The sequence below is a fragment of the Mangifera indica genome, chromosome 11 (genome assembly GCF_011075055.1).
Source record: "Mangifera indica cultivar Alphonso chromosome 11, CATAS_Mindica_2.1, whole genome shotgun sequence".
Lineage (NCBI taxonomy): Eukaryota > Viridiplantae > Streptophyta > Magnoliopsida > Sapindales > Anacardiaceae > Mangifera > Mangifera indica.
The window spans coordinates 10,319,482-10,339,456 of record NC_058147.1 but is presented as its reverse complement, the minus strand read 5'-3'; the positions used below and the strand labels follow the sequence as shown (position 1 = coordinate 10,339,456).

At 32.6% G+C, this 19,975-nt stretch overlaps 1 pseudogene; it reads left to right on the top strand.

Annotated features, from left to right (window-relative positions):
- Positions 1 to 256: 256 nt before the first annotated feature.
- Positions 257 to 9,040, top strand: LOC123229734 (annotated as a pseudogene).
- The last annotated feature ends 10,935 nt before the right edge of the window (positions 9,041 to 19,975 follow it).

Sequence of the window (19,975 nt, the reverse complement as noted above, 5' to 3'; positions counted from 1 at the left end):
ATATTTGGTTAATTGATATTAAAGAAATTTAAAGGATTGAATAAATAAATGAATAAATGCTTACTTCTCTTACTATGGGTTTAATAGATTGTTGCCCCTATGTTTCATTACGTCGGTTTAAAAGTATCTTCTTGCTTCAATAAACTCATATAATTTATGAAAAATATTTATTCTATGAAGGTATAATTTCATACCTAAATCATAAATTAATTTCTCAAAATTACAGTTAAAAGCACGAATAGCAGACGTGGCATCACCAAAGCCACGTGGCACCAAACCTCCATCCTCCATCCTTTCGCTAGTATCAAAATCACCAATTTTCTCATCAACGCCATGGCCTTCTCTCCACAACCACCGGTGAGTACATATCACACCCAAAGGAATAATCTCATTTACATGGCACTCCTCTCCAGAACCACAACTTCACCACCACTGCCATCATCCACACTGCATGAACTCTTCTTCAAGTCCCCCACTACTTCTCCTTCTTGTATTTTAGCCCCTTCTTGCTACTCTTTTCTCTACTCGTTTAAGCCCCACAAGCGCTTCCATTTCCTCAAGCCATGTTCCTCCCTGAAACAGACCAAGAAGCAGAAGACCCTTCAGAAGAGTAATGCCCCTCAGAGTTTGAAATGGTTCTTGAGTCCCAAGAGTGGTGGTGGTGATGATGATGATGAAGATGAGGGTAAAGGAGAGGGCTTGGATAGTGATACGATAGGTGTTCTGTTAGACTATTTGCCATTTGCTTTTAATGTTTTAGATGCTCTAACTAGGTTAGAGCAAATGTGTCTACATTTTGGTCAGTTTACATCCTAAAGTTAGGCAGATAATATGGATTTAAAGCTTCTGATGAGAGAATCTATTCAGACTGGTTCCACCTAAATTATTTTATCTGGAGTTGAGATGTTTTTTGTAAGCTTTGGGTTCAAGAAACTAGGCATTCATAATTTGATATTGCATGTATCAATATGTATCCTGTTGGTAGGTTATTGGCATGTAAATTACAGTGCATAAATGCATTAAAAATGTTATTTTTTGAGTGGTCTAAAATTTAGGAAAATGAGGTCAAATGAGAGGAAATCCTTTAGGGTTGTTTTATTCTATTTGAGGGCTGCGGAATGTGAAAGGTCAGCTGTATTTGGTGCCAGTGTTACAAAGTGATCCTGAGTTCCAAATGAGGGTAAATTTATATCAGAGGCAATATTTTGAATGTACTGCTGTGCTATGATTTCAAAAAGCAAGCTTCTGTTAACCTACATGTGGTATAACTGGATGATTCTCAGCTGAATTTTTGGAGAGGTCTCCTAAAAAGATCAAATAATCAAAATAGTCATGAGAGCTTTCTGATGAATTTTCACGCTCAACTCCCTGGAAATAATTCCAATTATTTACATTGGAGTTCAAATGCCGAGTTGTGGCAACCTTTTGACATATTTATTATTGGAAAACATAGAAAATGTAGTTTTGGACTGTACTTTCATGAAACAAGGTTTCATTCATTATGATATGAAAAAGTTTTTGCTGCTTTTGTGTTCAGACAAGGAATATTGTAGTTTAGATTTATAATGCCATTTGAACTCCTATAACTTTAGCTCCTTATGGGCCTTGGTGGAAGCGTTTTCAAATAGAAATATAATTTGTTTTGGTATTAGTAGCCTCTAAATATTCTCTACAGAAGAACTTTTCTTCCCTATTTTTATGCCGTCCATTTATTTTAATGAACGGTTATGGACCTACTGGATATGCTTTGTTTGTGGCAGTGTATGCAGGTTTGGAGGTATGCATTTAAAAAAAGTTCGTAATTCAGGGTTCTGTGCATTTGGATTACTTTTCTTGGTAAATGTAGGAATTAGGTTATCCATGAGGAATGGTATAAATAACATATTAAGTTTTTTCCTCTTTGTCAGCACATATTATGGGTTGAGTAATCATTTCTGGTTTTTCTCTGTTGTCACATATTACGAATTTTGTAATTTTTTGTTCAGTGAATTACTTCTGATCATAAATGTACATTACAAATAACTTTAGGCGTTTAGATTATTCATGAGATGTAGGAAAAAGAGCTTGTATCTTATATAGTTGTTGTTTCTTGTCATGATCTATTTCAAGTTGTTAAAGGGCTGAAAATCAATTGATTTCATCATGGACTTGTAACACTGACCTGCTATGCCATCCGTTATATGCTTGTTGTGTAATATACTGCAGAGGTTTTAATATAGTATCTGTTTTCTTTTCCTCATGTTTGGCTTCAGTATATAATCATTTTCTTTGCTCCAACTGATTGAAAGTAATCTACGATCCTCAAGATCCTTGCCATTCCAGCCATTCCATTGACCATGTCGGGTGGACTTCTATTTGGTTGGCACCATCATAGTATCCATCAGTGGAACAGTGAGTTGGCCTTTTCAGTTGTTAAATAATAGAATGATGACCATGTGCTTTGACACTGATTTATAATCTCTTACTCTTATTAGGTGGCAGCAAGTGTTTCTTTCTTGATAGCCAGATATTTTGCCCGTGAACAAATTCTTAAGCTGGTTGAAGGAAATAAAAAAATTTCTTGCAATTGACAAAGCAATTGGAGAAAACGGCTTCAGGGTTGTCACTCTTCTTCGTTTGAGTCCTTTGCTTCCATTTTCCCTGGGGAATTATTTGTATGGATTGACATCTGTAAAGTTCGTTCCATATGTTCTGGGAAGGTCAGACTACTTTCCATTCTTATAGTTGCCTAGTTGTGTTGTTACTTTGTTGATGTGATTGTTCAATGCTCTCATCAAATCTAAATCCTTTTTTAGTTAAAGATGAATTGCTATGCTCTATAGCTTATTGTTATCTGCTATCTATATACATTTGTTCTTTACTAATAAATTATCCTTGAAATAAGTAATTGTAAATTAATAATGTTTGTGCTGTGATTTTTTTTACCCTGTTGGTATCTCGTTGTTATGGCTTCTTTGAATCTTTCTTTTGTGCTTCCAAGTGGTATTCTAAAACTAGATTATATTTGCACTAAATGCTACTTATGGGAATGTAGACTGCTCCTGTTATAACATTTTGGTTGAAAGTTTCCTGGTAAAAAATTATCAAAAAACGTTACTAGTCTTTCATTTAGAATTATTCTTGCACTATACTAGAATTAGTCCCAGAATTATAGACTCAAGTGACTGATCTACATAATGAACTCATCGGCAATGTTATGCGTTACATTTGAACTTACAAAAGAAAATTTGAACCATTTCAAAAGCGATATCCTCATCCTGATTAAATTTGTTTTGTCTGTTTTTTTTTTTTTTTAATTACGAAGTTGGCTGGCGATGCTTCCAGGAACATGGTCTTATGTGAGTGTTGGAGCATTAGGGCGGGTAATTATTGTAAGTTTGTCACTGTCATCTTATTATGAACTTGTTTCTTGTGTATTATTATGCACCTAAAGATTATTCTAGCCCTTAAATTTTTTTTCCTCTGTAGACAAGTGGGAGTTTGGGTGGAGTTGGATCAAAATGTTGGCTACATTTGACCACCCAAAAAACTAGATTTTTATACTAAAATGTCTTTCGTGTAAACTGGCACTTTCCTGGTCAGAAAGGGGACAAGAACTAGTGACTAAACGGACAAGTAAAACTGGCACTTTCTCTGTCAATTTTTAGCCGCCTTGTTGGTGACAGGACTTGAATTTAGTAATAATATGCCTTTTAATTTTGGCCAAAGGACCATTTCCCACCCAAGGTATGCTGCATTCTCAAGTTTCCCCCCTTTAACTATGAAAATACCAAATACCCACCCATGGGCTGCTAAAAAAAACGGATTCAAGGGCAAAATCATCATTTTATCTGTAATATTAAAAATAAATTAAAATTTAATCCCTGTTTCCCCCCTAACCCTTAAAAACTAACCATTTCCCCCTAGGTTAAGTTTTGAAAAATAGCATTCCTCCTTAGGGTTTAGTTTTCAATCCCCGACGCCAAATCCGGAGCCATCGCCAACGACGAAGCCTTCCCGATGCACCACCATGCTCTGACGGCCTCTCTTCTCTCCTCTAGAACGCAGATCGGCCCAGATCTAGTGAAGACGACTACCTGAAATTTGAAGAGCTTCGTCTGGGACGAAGCTCTTTGTCTTCCCAGACGAAGACGAAGAGCTTCATCTCCCAATGAAGCTCTTCAAATTTTAGGTCGTCGTCTTCGGATTTGGCGTCGGGGATTGAAAACTAAACCCTAAGGGGGGAATGCTATTTTTCAAAACTTGGCCTAGGGGGAAATGGTTAGTTTTTAGGGGTTAGGGAGGAAAAAGGGATAAAATTTTAAGACATTAGGGTTCTGTTAAATTTAACTGCTCATGAGTGGGTATTTGATATTTTCATAGTTAAAGGGGGGAAACTTGACAATGCAGTATACCTTGGGTGGAAAATAGTCCTTTGGCCTTTAATTTTTCTTATTTTTTATGTTGTAAGTTCTAGAGGTGGCAATTGGACCAGGTCAGACTAAATGGAGGCCTAGTCTAAGGCACGAGAAATAGGCCCGGCCCAACACTATAGCATATGGGTCAGGTCGTAGGCTTAGGTGTCAAGCCCATAGGCTAATCTAGCCCGGTTTATTACTATTCATAATATTTAAAAGAGTTCTAATATATTATAATTAATTAATTAATGATTATAATATAAAAAATTATAAATATTTATAAAAAATAAAAATTTTAGACTTAAAAAAATGAGTTTGAGTTCTTTAGATCAATCTCACATGTATGAGGTAATCAAAATTTTAATTTAGTTGGAACATGTTTGCTACTCTTTATTTATAATGGGTGAAGGAAGTGAAAGATTTACTTCTTTCAGGTGTGGGTAGTCTTGGCCACGGTTCATGAACCGACGGTTTTGGTTCGGAACCGTCGGTTCACGGTTCGAAAAAATAAGGACATTGAATCGAAACTATAATAAATGATTCGTAGACAGTTCAGAACCGACGGTTCCGATTCATGACCCCAGTTCGGAACCAACGATTTTAGTTCGAAACTGATATTGAACCGTTAATTCTAATACATGATTTTGATTTAATTTTTAAATTATTAATTACAATAATTGAAAATTAAAAGAAAGACTTGAACTTAATTTTTCAATTAAGCTTCCTACATATCTTCTTGGGGTTTAGAAGAATCAAAACCTACGTAGTTCTCTTACCTTTGTATATCTAATAGCTGACAGTACCTCTTTACCTGATCATTCACCTCCACTATCTTGAGTATTATTTCCCGTCATCAAACTATTCGTAGTTAAATCAAACGATTCTTCATTGAAGTCCACTTTTATTTTTTGTTGGCGTAATTCGACTCTTGTCTAATCGTCCACGCATACTTAGGCTTCAATAGATTCGAGAGCCAAACTTGATCGCCTCTCATCCAATATATTAATCCTTTGACTAAAAGCTTGTTCTACTGCGACAGTTGATACTGGTGCTGCCAGAACTTGTTTAGCAATAGCTGTTAATGTTGAAAAAGTTAATGCATGTCGACTCCACCATTTTAGAACTGGAAAGTCTTTACCTATATTGCTGTCACCAAACTCAAAAATAGTAGTTAAATAAATATTAAGCTCCGAGGTGAAGCCTAATGTTCCTCTTAGTGTTTTGCCCCTTTGCATCATAATATGATCACCATAACTCATATTTTGGGTTGATGATGGGGCAATAGGTGGTAAAGAGGAAGAAGAACCACCTTGGTTACCATAAATTAATGAATATTCAACATAAATTTCTTTAATTAAATTCATAATGTTAGTTATAGTTAATGAAATATTAACTTCATTCACACAATCTAATTGCAAACATTTATAATATAATGTCAAATAATCTGTGACACCATCTAATTTAAATCTAGGATTAAAAAAACATGTAACAAGAAAAAGTTCTGGAATTTTTTTATAGTAAGTTAACCATTTTGTTTTTATTAAAAAAATAACTTCTTGTAGAATAATATCTTGTTTGGCTTCTTGTAAAGCCCCAATAATATTAACAGCTTCATTTAAAAACAAATGCGAAGTGAGATAATAAACCCCACTTAAAGTATAAGTTGCATCATTAAAATTTCTTAATACATTTAAAATTGTTTTACAAATATCTCAATGTTGGAGATTTAATGTAACTTGTGGCACATTTTGTGAAATAAATGAGCATAATAAATCCCTATAATCAAAAGACTCGTTGAGTAATTTATATGTTGAATTCCAATGAATTGACACGTCTTTAAGAAATTTTTTTGGTCTTCTATTATGTTGTTTACAAAGTTTACCCCATTCTTTCATAGTTTGGGGATGTGTCCCTAAAAATGAAATTGTTGCTTTTATTGGACTAATAAAATTATTAAGACATTGAAAACCATCTTATACACATAAATTTAATACATGACATGCACATCTAATATGAAAAAATCTATCACCTAAATTAGGTTTGCAAATATTAATTAAATCATTTATTGTGGCAGTATTTAAATGTGCATTATCAAATAAAATTGAAAAAATTTTATAAAGTAATTTATATTCTTCTAATATTCTTTTAGTTATTCAATAAATATTATTGATCGTATGTCGTTCATTGAACACCCTAAATGCTAAAATTCTTTTTTGTAATAGAAAATTGGCATCTATCCAATGACAAGTTATACTCATATAAGAGTGAACTTGTCAATGGTCACTCCAAATATTACTACATATAGATACACGCCCATCAAAATTTGTAAAAAATTGAATTAATTCTTTTTTTTGTTTTTTATATAAATTAAATAATGTTCTTTTTTATGTGTTTCTTGAAATAGTTTTATGTGTAGAATTTAATGCAGTTTTACAATAATTATTAAAACCTAAATTTTCACCAAAACTAAATGCTAAATGATCTATTGCTACCATTTTTGTAAATTCTTCTTTACTTTTATTATCACTATACATAAATAAATATTTGTGTGTAGAACCATACCCGGTTATTTATGTTTGGCCTCAGCTTTGCCCCATTTTTTTCTAATGCTTTGACTCCAAGTGCCTTTTGAACGTCCCGTATCCACCTCCTTGTTTGAATTTATAAATTTGTCTACAATAATTGCAAGTAATATCGAAATTACCATCTTCCTTTCATATTTTCTTGAAATGAATCTTGAAAATATTGGATGTAGGAATTTTTTGAGAGTGTTGTTCCATCTCTATCTATTGTTGATGTTATTGTTATTGCTCCACCTCTACATATTGACTTTCTTGTGTTGAAAAATCATCTATAAATTGATTTTCATTCACATTTGATATATGTGAATATTGACCAAATCTCCTATTACTGGAAGAATTTCCACTACTTGCTATTTTTTGATAATAAATAAAATTAATTATATAAATAAATTCTATGATTAATTATGAAAAATAATAAAAAATTAATTATAGAAATAAATTCTATAATTAATTATGAATTGTATAATAAAAATAGAAATTGGAATCAATAAAAAATTAAGAAAGAATTTAATTAAATTTAAGAGAATTTGATTGAATTGAAAGATTGAGAGAGTATTAGAGTTAAAAGAATGAAAATGAGAGTTTGAAGGATTGAGTGAGAGAGTAGAGAGATTGAAATTTGAATGGGTATATATATAGGAAAAAAAATTTTTGAAAAAAATTTAAAAATAGGGGGGTGAGTTGTGATTTTAAAAGTTGCAGGGGACCAACGGTCCCCTGCAAAAGCTCTGAAAATTGCAGGGGACCGTTGGTCCCCTACAATTTTCTTCTGCAAGCCAATAGTTCCCTGCGCAAGGAACCGTTGGCTGTTTAATAAATTTAAAAAAAATAAAAAAATTCAAAAATTTTCGGTTCAGTATAGTAAACCGCTGATTTACATGTTGGTCCATAAACCGGGTGTGAACTGGCGGTTTCACAGTTCAAAATTAGGTAAACCGAAACCGAACAGCTAAAATCCGTTTTCAGTTCCGGTTCAGTCTGGTTCCAGGTTTGCCAGTTTCGGTTTCGGTCTGGTTCACTGGCCAAACCGGCCCATGGCCAGGTCTAAGTGTGGGACTCTTTACAAAGTACAAAAGTGTAAGTGTAAAAGTCTCATATCTAAAAGAATACAATTACTTATTTTATTCATGCACTATAAATAATGGCTAAATAAATTAGAAAATTCAACCAAACTCATGTTTTAGATCCTATATTGGTGAAATTGATCATGAGTATTCAACTCAACTATTATAAATAAATTTGTTTTTTTTTTAATTACGACTTAATTTCTTAATATGTTTTCTTTCTGCCCGGATTGTTATATATAGGGTTGGGTAATGGGCTTTAAAATTTTCACGCATTGGCTTGGCCTGGAGGGCCATCACTGTGTGGGCCTAAAGCCCGGCCTGGCTGGGCCAATCACCATCTCTAGTTATAACTGTTGTGAGACTTCCAATCTTTTGTCTTTTTATCAGATTATGCAAATTAGAGGGTTAAAGGTGTAAACATGAGGACTTTAACACTGTACAAACTATCGCTACACCAGTAATTATCCAGTTTTGTGCTCTATGGTATCCATTTTCTTGGCAACCCTCTTTCAACTTTGTCAAAAAGAAATGCAAACTACAGTTCTGCATATTCAGTCTATCCACATCTCTTGCTGGACTTGTGTTTTGATTTAATCTTGGTACCTGATTTAAGTTAATAGGTTGAGGTTTATAAGGTCATGCATCATGAACGAGATTTCTTGTGTATACTATATGCTTAGTTGACTATGATATTTAACTTACAATAATTTATTTTGATTATTTGCAGCAAGAAGAGTCTGAAATTGCTATTGGTGGAGAAAATGGCCAGCTATTGACTCTTGCCCTGGGACTGTTGTTCACAGCCTTGGCTGCAGCTTATGTCACACGGCTTGCTAAGGTAATTCTATGCTGTTTTCATTTAGGACCAAAAATATGTTACCTTTTCCTTTTTCTGGCTTTCTTAAGAGTTATCCTTTCGACCACAAATCTAAACCAATTTCCCTTTCACCTTGTTCCCAACATATACATTACTTGCAGCTATTCGATTTTATAAGATATTTTATTCGAAGCAATAAATCAGCAAATGAACAGAAACAAATTAAATTATACTGTTTTTACATTACTTTTAAACTTTGTTTGGTTTCTATGTCTTTTGTCTTAAAATTATTATATATTCATTCCCTTAAGCAATGACTAATTGGTAATGAATATTTTTATGGTGCAGGACGCTGTAAAAGATATTGAATAAACAAGGAATCATTGATTTGCTCAATTAAGTTGGGCACCAATATAGTTGAGATTTTTAAACTAAAGCGTTATAGATTTAATTGTATAATTGAATCCAAACCCATCTCTGACTTCTCTTGCGTAATATTTTTTTCTCCATCAATGTTATGTTTCTTTTGCTACACAAATCAAGAGGCCATACCCATATGCCTCTCTTCTATTGGATTTTCATGATCTTGGGATGATTATTTACCATAGTCAAATATCTTGTATACTTTTTAATACAATTTGTACTAGTGCTGCAATTGCAATATTTTCTGATAATGTTATGGGAAATTTTATGAGATCTTCTGCAATGTGACGCTTGAAATAACTGGAGACAGGAATAAATGATCATTCAGTAACTTTAGTAACAATTTACAGCTTAAAGATATCCATACTAAAATGCTAGTATATTACCTAGGCACGAGGCCTGAGTTGTTCAATATTGCCGATAAGGCATGACAAGTTTGACCAGGTTCCTTGCAGAAATTTGACAACCGTGGTTTTGTAAGAGTTTGATCTCTCTTTCTAATTTACATGTGTCCAAACATATGCCTCCTATTGCTATGAGCCTTTTTTATCAAGAATGATGATAATTAGATGTACACATTTAAGAACTAAATTAATAGTTATTAGTTGTCTAAACCTTAATTGAATAATAACATATATTTTGACTCTTAGAAATAATAAAGTATGAAACGCAGGCTGCCAAGCTCACCCATATCCGTACAAGCCAAACTAATTGTCACAGGCTGATTGTCTTCATGATGCACTTGTAAGGGAGTTAGTAGAAAATCTTGCTAAATGAACCTCCTATTCGAACACTAGTCGAAAACAAACGAGCGATTATTACAAAATAAAAAGCAGTAGAAAAAAAATCAAGAGCACTAAAAGATAGATCACACAAAGGCTATGAGAGAGCGGATATTGCTAGAAAATAATTTGTATTGCTTGATTGATTTCTTGAATGAATTGGCTGCTTGATCGATTGTAAAATGCTGACTATATAATAAACGTAGCCTCCCGACACTCTAACAACCCAATGCCTTTGTGAATATCTATCGACATCCAACTACCCAAGGCTTCACTTGTTGACATTTTTGAATGGCCAAAGGACTTATTCATACTTACTATGTAGTCCAATCCTTCCTTCGTTACATTCCAATTAAACTTAGATTCATAGAATATCAAAATTCAATATTTACTCTGTTCGAATATCAAGTAATATATCATAATGTGCCACATCGAAACTCTCTTTATGTGGTCTTTTATTTACACTGGCCAGTGTCTTAGATTTTTATGTTTCTCGATATTTATACAGAAACTCAACAACAGTTGAGCTGGGGGATCCCTGTATGATTATCACTTGTCCTCTCGCTCAAGCAACATATGATTAACTCGACCTTTGAACGAGACATGATTAGCCTCATGTTATACACTATATGAACCATATGTCCTAAAACGAAGTACAACTATGATATGTCAGGTCAAAAGATTTTTACACTAGTATGAATTTATGATATATCATTAATTGTATATCAATGTCAACGTGATCATCGTTTAGTGGTCACGTTCAATAAACAATATAACATAATAATCTTTGATTAGTTCTCCAACCATCAAACGGTTCTATTGTTTACCCATGTATACATCTACCATACCTAAAATCATCCAATGATATTCTATGGTGTTATAGCACATGCCCACTATGCAATACTATTGCCTAAACAATTGCCTATGTAAGGAATAATTTGATAACGTTTATTAAAACTCATTGGGACCTCTCATATGTCATATGTATGTAGCTAATATGGATGTAATATACAACTACAACATAGATATAAAAGTAATGCAAAAAACATGCGAAGTATGACAAAACTCTTCCTTTATTAATAATGTATATGTAAGATATACAAGCCTTAAAACTGACAAAACGATTGGTTTTTAGGGCATACTCTAACAGGAAGTTCATCCTTGAAATTCACTAGAAATAACTCAAGATAACAACTCTTCATAGCTTGTTCCACCTCTCAAGTAGCCTTCTTGATCTTGTGGTTTCTCTAGAAGACCTTGACTAGTGGAATCTAATTGCTCTAGAGCTCTTTGACCCATTGCTTCAGTATATGCACTGTTCTCTCCTCATAACTTAGGTAATTAAAAAGTTAAATGTCCTCAACCCTTAGCACATGTGAAGGATCACCAATGTACTTATGCAATAGTGAGACATGAAATACATTATAGACTTGATCTATTCTTACTAGCAGAGCAAGTCTATAGGTTACTTTACCAACCTACTTCATTATCTCATAAAGCCGATGAAACTAGAAGCTAACTTGCCTTTCCTTTTGAACTTATGACATGCTTGAAAAGGGCAACTCAGACAAACACTCTATTATTCACATTAAACTCTAGCTCCTATCGTCTTTGGTCAACTTATCTCTTTTGTTGATCATAGGCCTGTTTCATTCTTTCTCTAACTCTTTTTACAAACTCAACCATCCTCTAGGTTATCTCCAACAATAGATTGATCAAAAGCATTCCTTTCAACGATCTTATCCCAGTACAAAGGAGAATGCCACCTTTGTCCATACAAAGCCTTATAAGACATTATTTTGATCGTTACTTAGAAACTATTTTAAAGGCAAGCTCTAATAAGGGTAACTACTTTACCCAACCAAATAATAAGCTCTCAACATATCCTTTAACATTTGTTTAACCCTTTCTATTTGACCATACATTTGAAGGTGATAAGTCATGTTGAAGGCTAATGTTCTTACACAATGGCAAGACATGAAAATTGATCCATGTTTACTAGTAGAGCAAGTCAATAGGCTACTTTACTAACCTACTTAATTATCTCATAAGGGCCAATGAACCTAAGGGCTAACTTGTCCTTCTTTTTAAACCTTATGACATGCTTGAAAAGGGGTAACTCAGACAAACACTTCATCCCTCACATTAAACTCTAACTCACACCATTTTTGTTTAGCATAGCTTTTTTGATGATCCTGGGCATGTTTCATTCTTTCTCTAATTCTTTTTACAACCTTAACCATCCCTTAGATTATCTCTAGCCCAATAGATTGATCAAGAGCATTCCTCTTATCGATCTTATCCTAATGCAAAGTTGAATGATATCTTTGTCTTACAAAGCTTTATAAGATGCCATTTTGATCGTTGCCTAGTAACTACTATTAAAGGCAAACTCTATTAAGGGTAACAACTCTACCCAATTTGCCTTATAATCTTCCAACACTTGTTGAAAGTTATCTGTCTAAGCACACATCTAAGGGTGATAAGCTGTGTTAAAGGCTAGGTTCATACATAAGGATTTTTGTAGGTTTTTCCTAAAGGTTAATACAAACCTCATGTCTCTATCTGAAACTATTGTTTTAGGTACCTCATGAAGTCTTACTATCTCTTTTGTGTGGATATGACCCAATTGGTCTAAAGAAATAGTATCTTTTACTAGTAAGAAATGGGCAAGCTATCCACAATTACCTATAGAGGATTATACCCTTGAACTCTTAAAAGTCTTACCACGAAGTCCATAAAAATGTGTTCCTTTTTCCACTTGGGCACACTCAAAGGTTACAACAACCCTAATAATCTTTGTTGCTCGACTTACAAACTCTCTCATGTCTCACTTCATTCTGACCCACCAAAAACTCTTCCTTAGACTCGTTATATCATCACATTCCTAGGATAGGTCGTGTAAAGAGAACTATAAGCTTCAATTAGGATTCTTTATCTTAACTCCAAGTCCTGAGGTACACATAATCTACCTCAAAATCTCAACACCTTATCTACAACCTAAAAGTTTAACTTGAGTCCCTTATTGACCCTTTGGTTCACTTGGTTGCACCATTCATTAAAAGTTTGCTCCTCTGAAACCTTTTCGAATAAATTTAATTTGATCTCTAATTTAGCCAAAGTCTACTTCTTATCAAACTCTACTTGGATCTCCTTTTGAGTTGAAATCTATGATAGGTACATTTTTCTTTTAAAGGCGTCAACCTTCATATTTGCTTTACTAAGGTGGTACATGATATCATAATCATAACCTTTTATCAGTTTTAACCATCTCAGTTGCCTCATATTTAACTTTTTCTAAATGAAAAAGTATTTCAAACTTTGATGATCCGTATAGATGTTGCACTAAACTCTATATAAATAGTGTCTCCATATCTTTAAAGCAAATAGTATAACTGCTACCTTCAAGTCATGTATGAGATTTCTTGTCTCAAAGTCTTTCAATTATCTCATGGCATAAGCTATCACTTAGTCTCGTTACATAAATACAACTCTAATCCTATTATGAGAGACATCTGTGTAGATATCAAACTCCATCCTCAAGGAAGGTTAATATTGGTGTTGAAGTTAGTTTATGTTTAAACCCTTGGAAGTTTCTTCACAAGCCTCAGTCTACTAACACCCAAGAAGCTTTGAACCTTTTTAGCAGTCTTCGATCTTTGCCAATCCACCATAACTGTTATTTTACTTGGGTCCATTGACACCCTTTTAGTATATACTATGTGCCCTTAAAAAGTTACCTTATCTAGCCAAAATTTACACTTAGAGAATTTTGCATACAACTTTTTCTCCCTTAGTCTTTGAAGTACAAATCTTAGTTGACTTTCATGCTCTTCCATACTCTTTGAATACACTAGGAAGTTGTCGATGAATACCACAATAAATTTGTTAAGACAATCCTGGAATATTTAGTTTATTAAATCCATAAAAATAATTGTTGACTCAATAAGTCATTATGCTCTTATATTGATGATAACAAACTAATATGTCCCCCAGCATATTGACTAATGATTTTACTTGAGTGTGAGTTTAGATAGCAAGAATTTACCTAATACACTTGAAGGAGTTTCAAGAAGGAAATAAAGACAAAACTCAAGTGAAAAATTCTTGAAGATTTGAAGAAAAACTCAAGTTGAGGTAGATATGTTTGTAATTTGGAGCATTGGTTTTGATTAAAATATTTATTTGCATGTGAAAGCTCACTTAAAAATTTTTCTCATATCTTTTACTTTTTAAGTTAAAAATGTTGTTTTTCAAACTTATTGGGTTAAACCGATGTTTTATCAAAGTTTATTAACTTATTTAAAATGATGAAGTTTTGTAAACTAGATTTTCATATCTTAAAGCTGGTTTTGAAATAATTTTCAAAAATGGGTTAAATTATCACTTTTCAAAGGTTTACAGGTTATATTATAATTTTTAAAAATTTAGGGGGTAAAATGTAATAAAATTTGATTGATCAAATTTGACCAACTGAATTCTTCGACGACAGCTTTCGAATTATCCAGAAGCTATGCATTTTGGCTTTCATAAATTCAGTTGATCAAATTAAATTCGATCGATCAAATTTTGCTTTGAATTTTCTAATAGCTAGTGCCACGGTGACTCCACGGAAGTGCCACCTCACATTTGGTTGACCGAATTACATCCAATCGATCGAACTTTGTATTTTCTGGAAAACTAAAACAGCTAGTTTTTGTGCACAACAGTAACTTTCCTCATTTTTCCTTATATAAACCCTATCAAATTCATTTATAAAAGACTTTTGCCACCAAGAACTTTCATATATTTGAGAGCAAATTAAGTTTAGGTTATTCATTTGCAAATTTTCTTCTCAATTCAAAACCTTTGCTCACATACTTTGTAATTTCATTATACATTGGGTTGTACTAAGCTTAAACTTTCATATACACTATTTGAGAGAGATTATACCAGAAATTCAGTTGACCAAATTAAATTCAGTCGATCAAATTTTGCTTTGAATTTTCTAATAGCTAGTGCCATGTAGACTCCACGGAAGTGCCACCTCACATTTGGTTGATCGAATTACATCCAATCGATCAAACTTTGTATTTTCTGGAAAACTAAAACAGCTAGTTTTTGTGCACAACAGTAACTTTCCTCATTTTTCTCTATATAAACCCAATCAAATTCATTTGTAAAAGACTTTTGCCACAAAAAAATTTCATATATTTGAGAGCAAATTAATTTTGGGCTACTCATTTGCAAATTTTCTTCTCAATTCAAAACCTTTGCTCATACACTTTGTAATTTCATTTTACATTGGGTTGTACTAAGCTTAAATTTTCATGTACACTCTTTGAGAGAGATTATACTAGAAATTCAGTTGACCGAATTAAATTCGATCGATCGAATTTTGCATTGAATTTGTAATAGCTAGTGCCACGTAGACTCCACGGAAGTGCCACCTCGCATTTGGTTGACCAAATTACATCCAATAGATCAAACTTTGTATTTTTTGGAAAACTAAAACAACTAGTTTTTGTGCACAACAGTAACTTTCCTCATTTTTCCCTATATAAACCCTATCAAATTCATTTGTAAAAGACTTTTGCCACCAAGAACTTTTATATATTTGAGAGCAAATTAATTTTGGGCTATTCATTTGCAAATTTTCTTCTCAATTCAAAACCTTTGCTCATACAGTTTGTAATTTCATTTTACATTAAGTTGTACTAAGCTTAAACTTTCATATGCACTATTTGAGAGAGATTATATTTCGAATTCATACCAAAAATTTGTACTATAAAGAGTGAGGTTCACTCTTGGAGAGATTACAAAATTTTTAGTGAGAAAAATTGAGCTCAAGTATTTGTAAAGGTTAATAGCATCTTGGAAGCTATTTTGTTGTGAAGAACAACTTAGTTGAGTTTTTTTCAACCAAGGATTAGTGGAATACTCTAAGGGAGATAACTTGGAGGAGTCGACATAAACCGGGTTGTATTGAACCACTATATATCGTGTGTTTGATTTTCTCTTCCCTTAAACTTATACTTTGTGTTATGTTCTTTTAATTGTGTTGATTATTTGAAATATTCTTGTCATTTTCATAAATTGCATTAAAAATAGGCAACATTCATTGATTTGAATAAATTAGTTTAATTCTTTAATTCGGTAAAGACTGTTTTAAATTGCCTAATTCACCCTCCCTCTTAGGCCATTTGATCCTTCAATTGTTATCAGAGCAAGGTTACTCATTTTCTTAAACTTAACCGTTTAGAGTAATGGCTATGAACCTAGGAAAATCTCATACTGCTAGTGAAAAGTTTACCTTTAATAGACTGCCATTATTTGATGGCATTGGACATGCCCATTGAAAAAATCGTATGTTAATTTTCCTTTAATGTGATTATGAATTGTGAGATATAGTGTAAAATGAACCTTTTGTTCCTATGAAAGAAGTAGATGAAAAACAAGTGCCCTATCTAAGGGAGATAACTTAGAGGAGTCGATATAAACCAGGTTGTATTGAACCACTATATATCGTGTGTTTGATTTTCTCTTCCCTTAAACTTATACTTTGTGTTATGTTCTTTTAATTGTATTGATTATTTGAAATATTCTTGTCATTTTCATAAATTGCATTAAAAATAGGCAGCATTCATTGATTTGAATAAATTAGTTTAATTCTTTAATTTGGTAAAGACTATTCTAAATTACCTAATTCACCCCTCTCTTAGGCCATTCGATCCTTCAATTGTTATCAGAGTAAGGTTGCTCATTTTCTTAAACTTAATCGTTTAGAGTAATGGTTATGAACCTAGGAAAATCTCATACTGCTAGTGAAAAGTTTGCCCTTAATAGACTGTCATTGTTTGATGGCATCGGACATGCCCATTGAAAAAATCATATGTCGATTTTCCTTCAATGTGATTATGAATTGTGAGATATAGTGTAAAATGGACCTTTTGTTCCTATGAAAGAAGTAGATGAAAGACAAGTGCCCTATCTAAGGGAGATAACTTGGAGGAGTCGACATAAACCGGGTTGTATTGAACCACTATATATCGTGTGTTTGATTTTCTCTTCCTTTAAACTTATACTTTGTGTTATGTTCTTTTAATTGTATTGATTATTTGAAATATTCTTGTCATTTTCATAAATTGCATAAAAATAGGCAGCATTCATTGATTTGAATAAATTAGTTTAATTCTTTAATTTGGTAAAGACTATTTTAAATTACCTAATTCACCCCTCCTCTTAGGCCATTTCATCATTCAATTGTTATCAGAGCAAGGTTACTCATTTTCTTAAACTTAACTGTTTAGAGTAATGGCTATGAACCTAGGAAAATCTCATACTGCTAGTGAAAAGTTTGCCCTTAATAGACTGCCATTGTTTGATGGCATCGGACTTGCCCATTGAAAAAATTGCATGTCGATTTTCCTTCAATGTGGTTATGAATTGTGAGATATAGTGTAAAATGGACCTTTTGTTCCTATGAAAGAAGTAGATGAAAAACAAGTGCCCAAAACTAGGGAAGAAACAATCCCTCTAGATAAGAAAAATACTATCATTAATGCTAGAGCTATGAATGTGTTATATTATGCATTAAATTTATATAACGTTAATAAGGTACAAGGTTGTACCTTGGCTGAAGAAATTTGGGAATTATTAATGGTGTCAAATGAGGGAACTTCACAAGTCAAAGAGACTAAAATTAGTATGCTCACACATTCATATGAGTTATTTAAAATGAATGAAGATGAGATTATTAGTGACATGTTAAATAGATTTGTTACTATTGTGAATAAATTGAAAAATCTTGGTAAAGTTTATACTAACCAAGAAAATGTTAAGAAACTTCTTAAGTGTTTGCTTTCTTCTTAGGATCCCAAAGTGACGACAATCGAAGAAGCAAAAGATGTCAAGACTTTACCTTTTGAAGAACTTTTAGGTTCACTTCTCACTCATGAGCTCACTATGAAACAACGACAAATTAAAGAAGTAGAGAAGAAGAAAAAAAGCATCACCTTCAAATTATCCATTAAGAATAGTGAAAAGTTCCTAGAAGAAGAAGAAGAGATGTCAAATGATGAAGACGAAGACATTGCACTCTTAACTAGAAAGATTGGAAAACTTCTAAGAAATACAAAACTAAGAAGAAATGGAAACTTCACAAGAAGGGAGACTACTAAAAGTGAAAGAGGAGAAAGACAAAAGAGAGAATAAGTTGTGTGCTATAAATGCAAAAAGTTGGGACACATCAAATATGATTGTCCTCTCCTCAAAATTGGTAGATCGAAAAAGAAAGCAATGAAGGCTATATGGGACGATAGCGGCAAAAGTGAATATGAAAAAGAGGATAATGAAGTAACCAACATGTGTTTCATGACAATTACAAATAATGAGGTAATTGACTCTAGCTCATCTAATACTTGTGATGATTTAGATAATGTAGATGATAAGATAAATGAAAACCTCTCATATGAAAATTTATATGATACACTTGAAGAGATGAATGAAAAACTTGCTCTTTGTATGTCTAAAAAATGCAACTCTTAGAAAGAAAAATTTTAACTTGGTAAAAGAAAACGAGTCTTTAAAGAAAGAAAATGAAATTCTTAACCAAAAAATCTTTAAGGTTAAAGGAAAAGAAAATGAAGAAAACAAGTGTTCCATTTTTGAAAAAGAAAAACAAAAGTTTGAAAATGATCTTTGCATAGCTAAAAATGGAAAAGAAATTATAGAAAGTGAAATTGAAGTTTTAAAAAGGGGAGCAAAAGATTTAAGTGAAATAGTTTTAAAACTAAAAAATGGAAAGAACATTCTTGATAAAATGCTTGGTGTACAAAAGAGAGTTTTAAACAAAAGAGGACTTGGTTATAAACCTTTTATCAAAGCAAAATATTTAAAAAATTATTTTGTTAAAGCCTCAACTTCAAGTGAATCAAATATAACTTATAATTATTATGGAAAAAAAAGGTCATATCTTCATCATCTTGTCCAATTCAAAAGAAACATCATATGGGCACTAAGAAAGTATGGGTTTCTAAGGGAACAAAAAATAACCACCAAGGACCCAATAGAATTAAGGTACCTAGGAGAAATTCTTGAATATCTCATTGTGTTTAGAAACCGAAAAACAAAAGGAAGAAAAACAAATGGTTCCTTGATAGTGCTTGCTTAAAACATATGACTGGAGATATTTCACAATTTTCGACAATAAGCAAGAAAGATGGAGGACATGTCACCTTTGGAGACAACATGAAGGGTATAATTATTGGCATTGGAGATATTAGTAACAACTCTCACATTATAATTGAAAATATTCTTTTGGCGAATAGTCTTAAACATAATCTCCTTAGCATTGGTCAACTATGTGAGAAAGGATTTAGAGTTATTTTTTGGCCAAATAGTTGCATTATAAAAAATATGAACGATAGAAAACCAATTTGTGTAGGAAATAGAGATGGAAATGTTTACATTATGGATGTAGAAAATGCATCTCATGAAAATCTATGTTTCTCCATAATGCATGAAAATAGTTGGTTGTGGCATAAAAGATTAGATCATGCTAGCATAGACTTGATTTCAAAAATCTCCAAGAAAGAGCTTGTCAAGGGTTTTCCAAAATTAGATTTTGTTAAAGATAAAATTTGTGATACATGTCAATTTGGCAAACAAACAAAAAACTCATTTAAAAGCAAAACTCATATTTTCATATCTAAACCTTTACAACTTCTTCATATTAATCTTTTTGGTCATTTGAGAACCGCAAGCCTAAGTGAAATATATTATGCTTTTGTTATCACTGATGATTTTTTAAGATTCATTTGGGTAATTTTTCTTCCATCAAAAGATGAATCTCTCTATGCATTTTCAAAATTTGTCAATAAAATACGAAAAAAAAAAAGAAAGGCATTTTTTTTCTTTAGGAGTGATC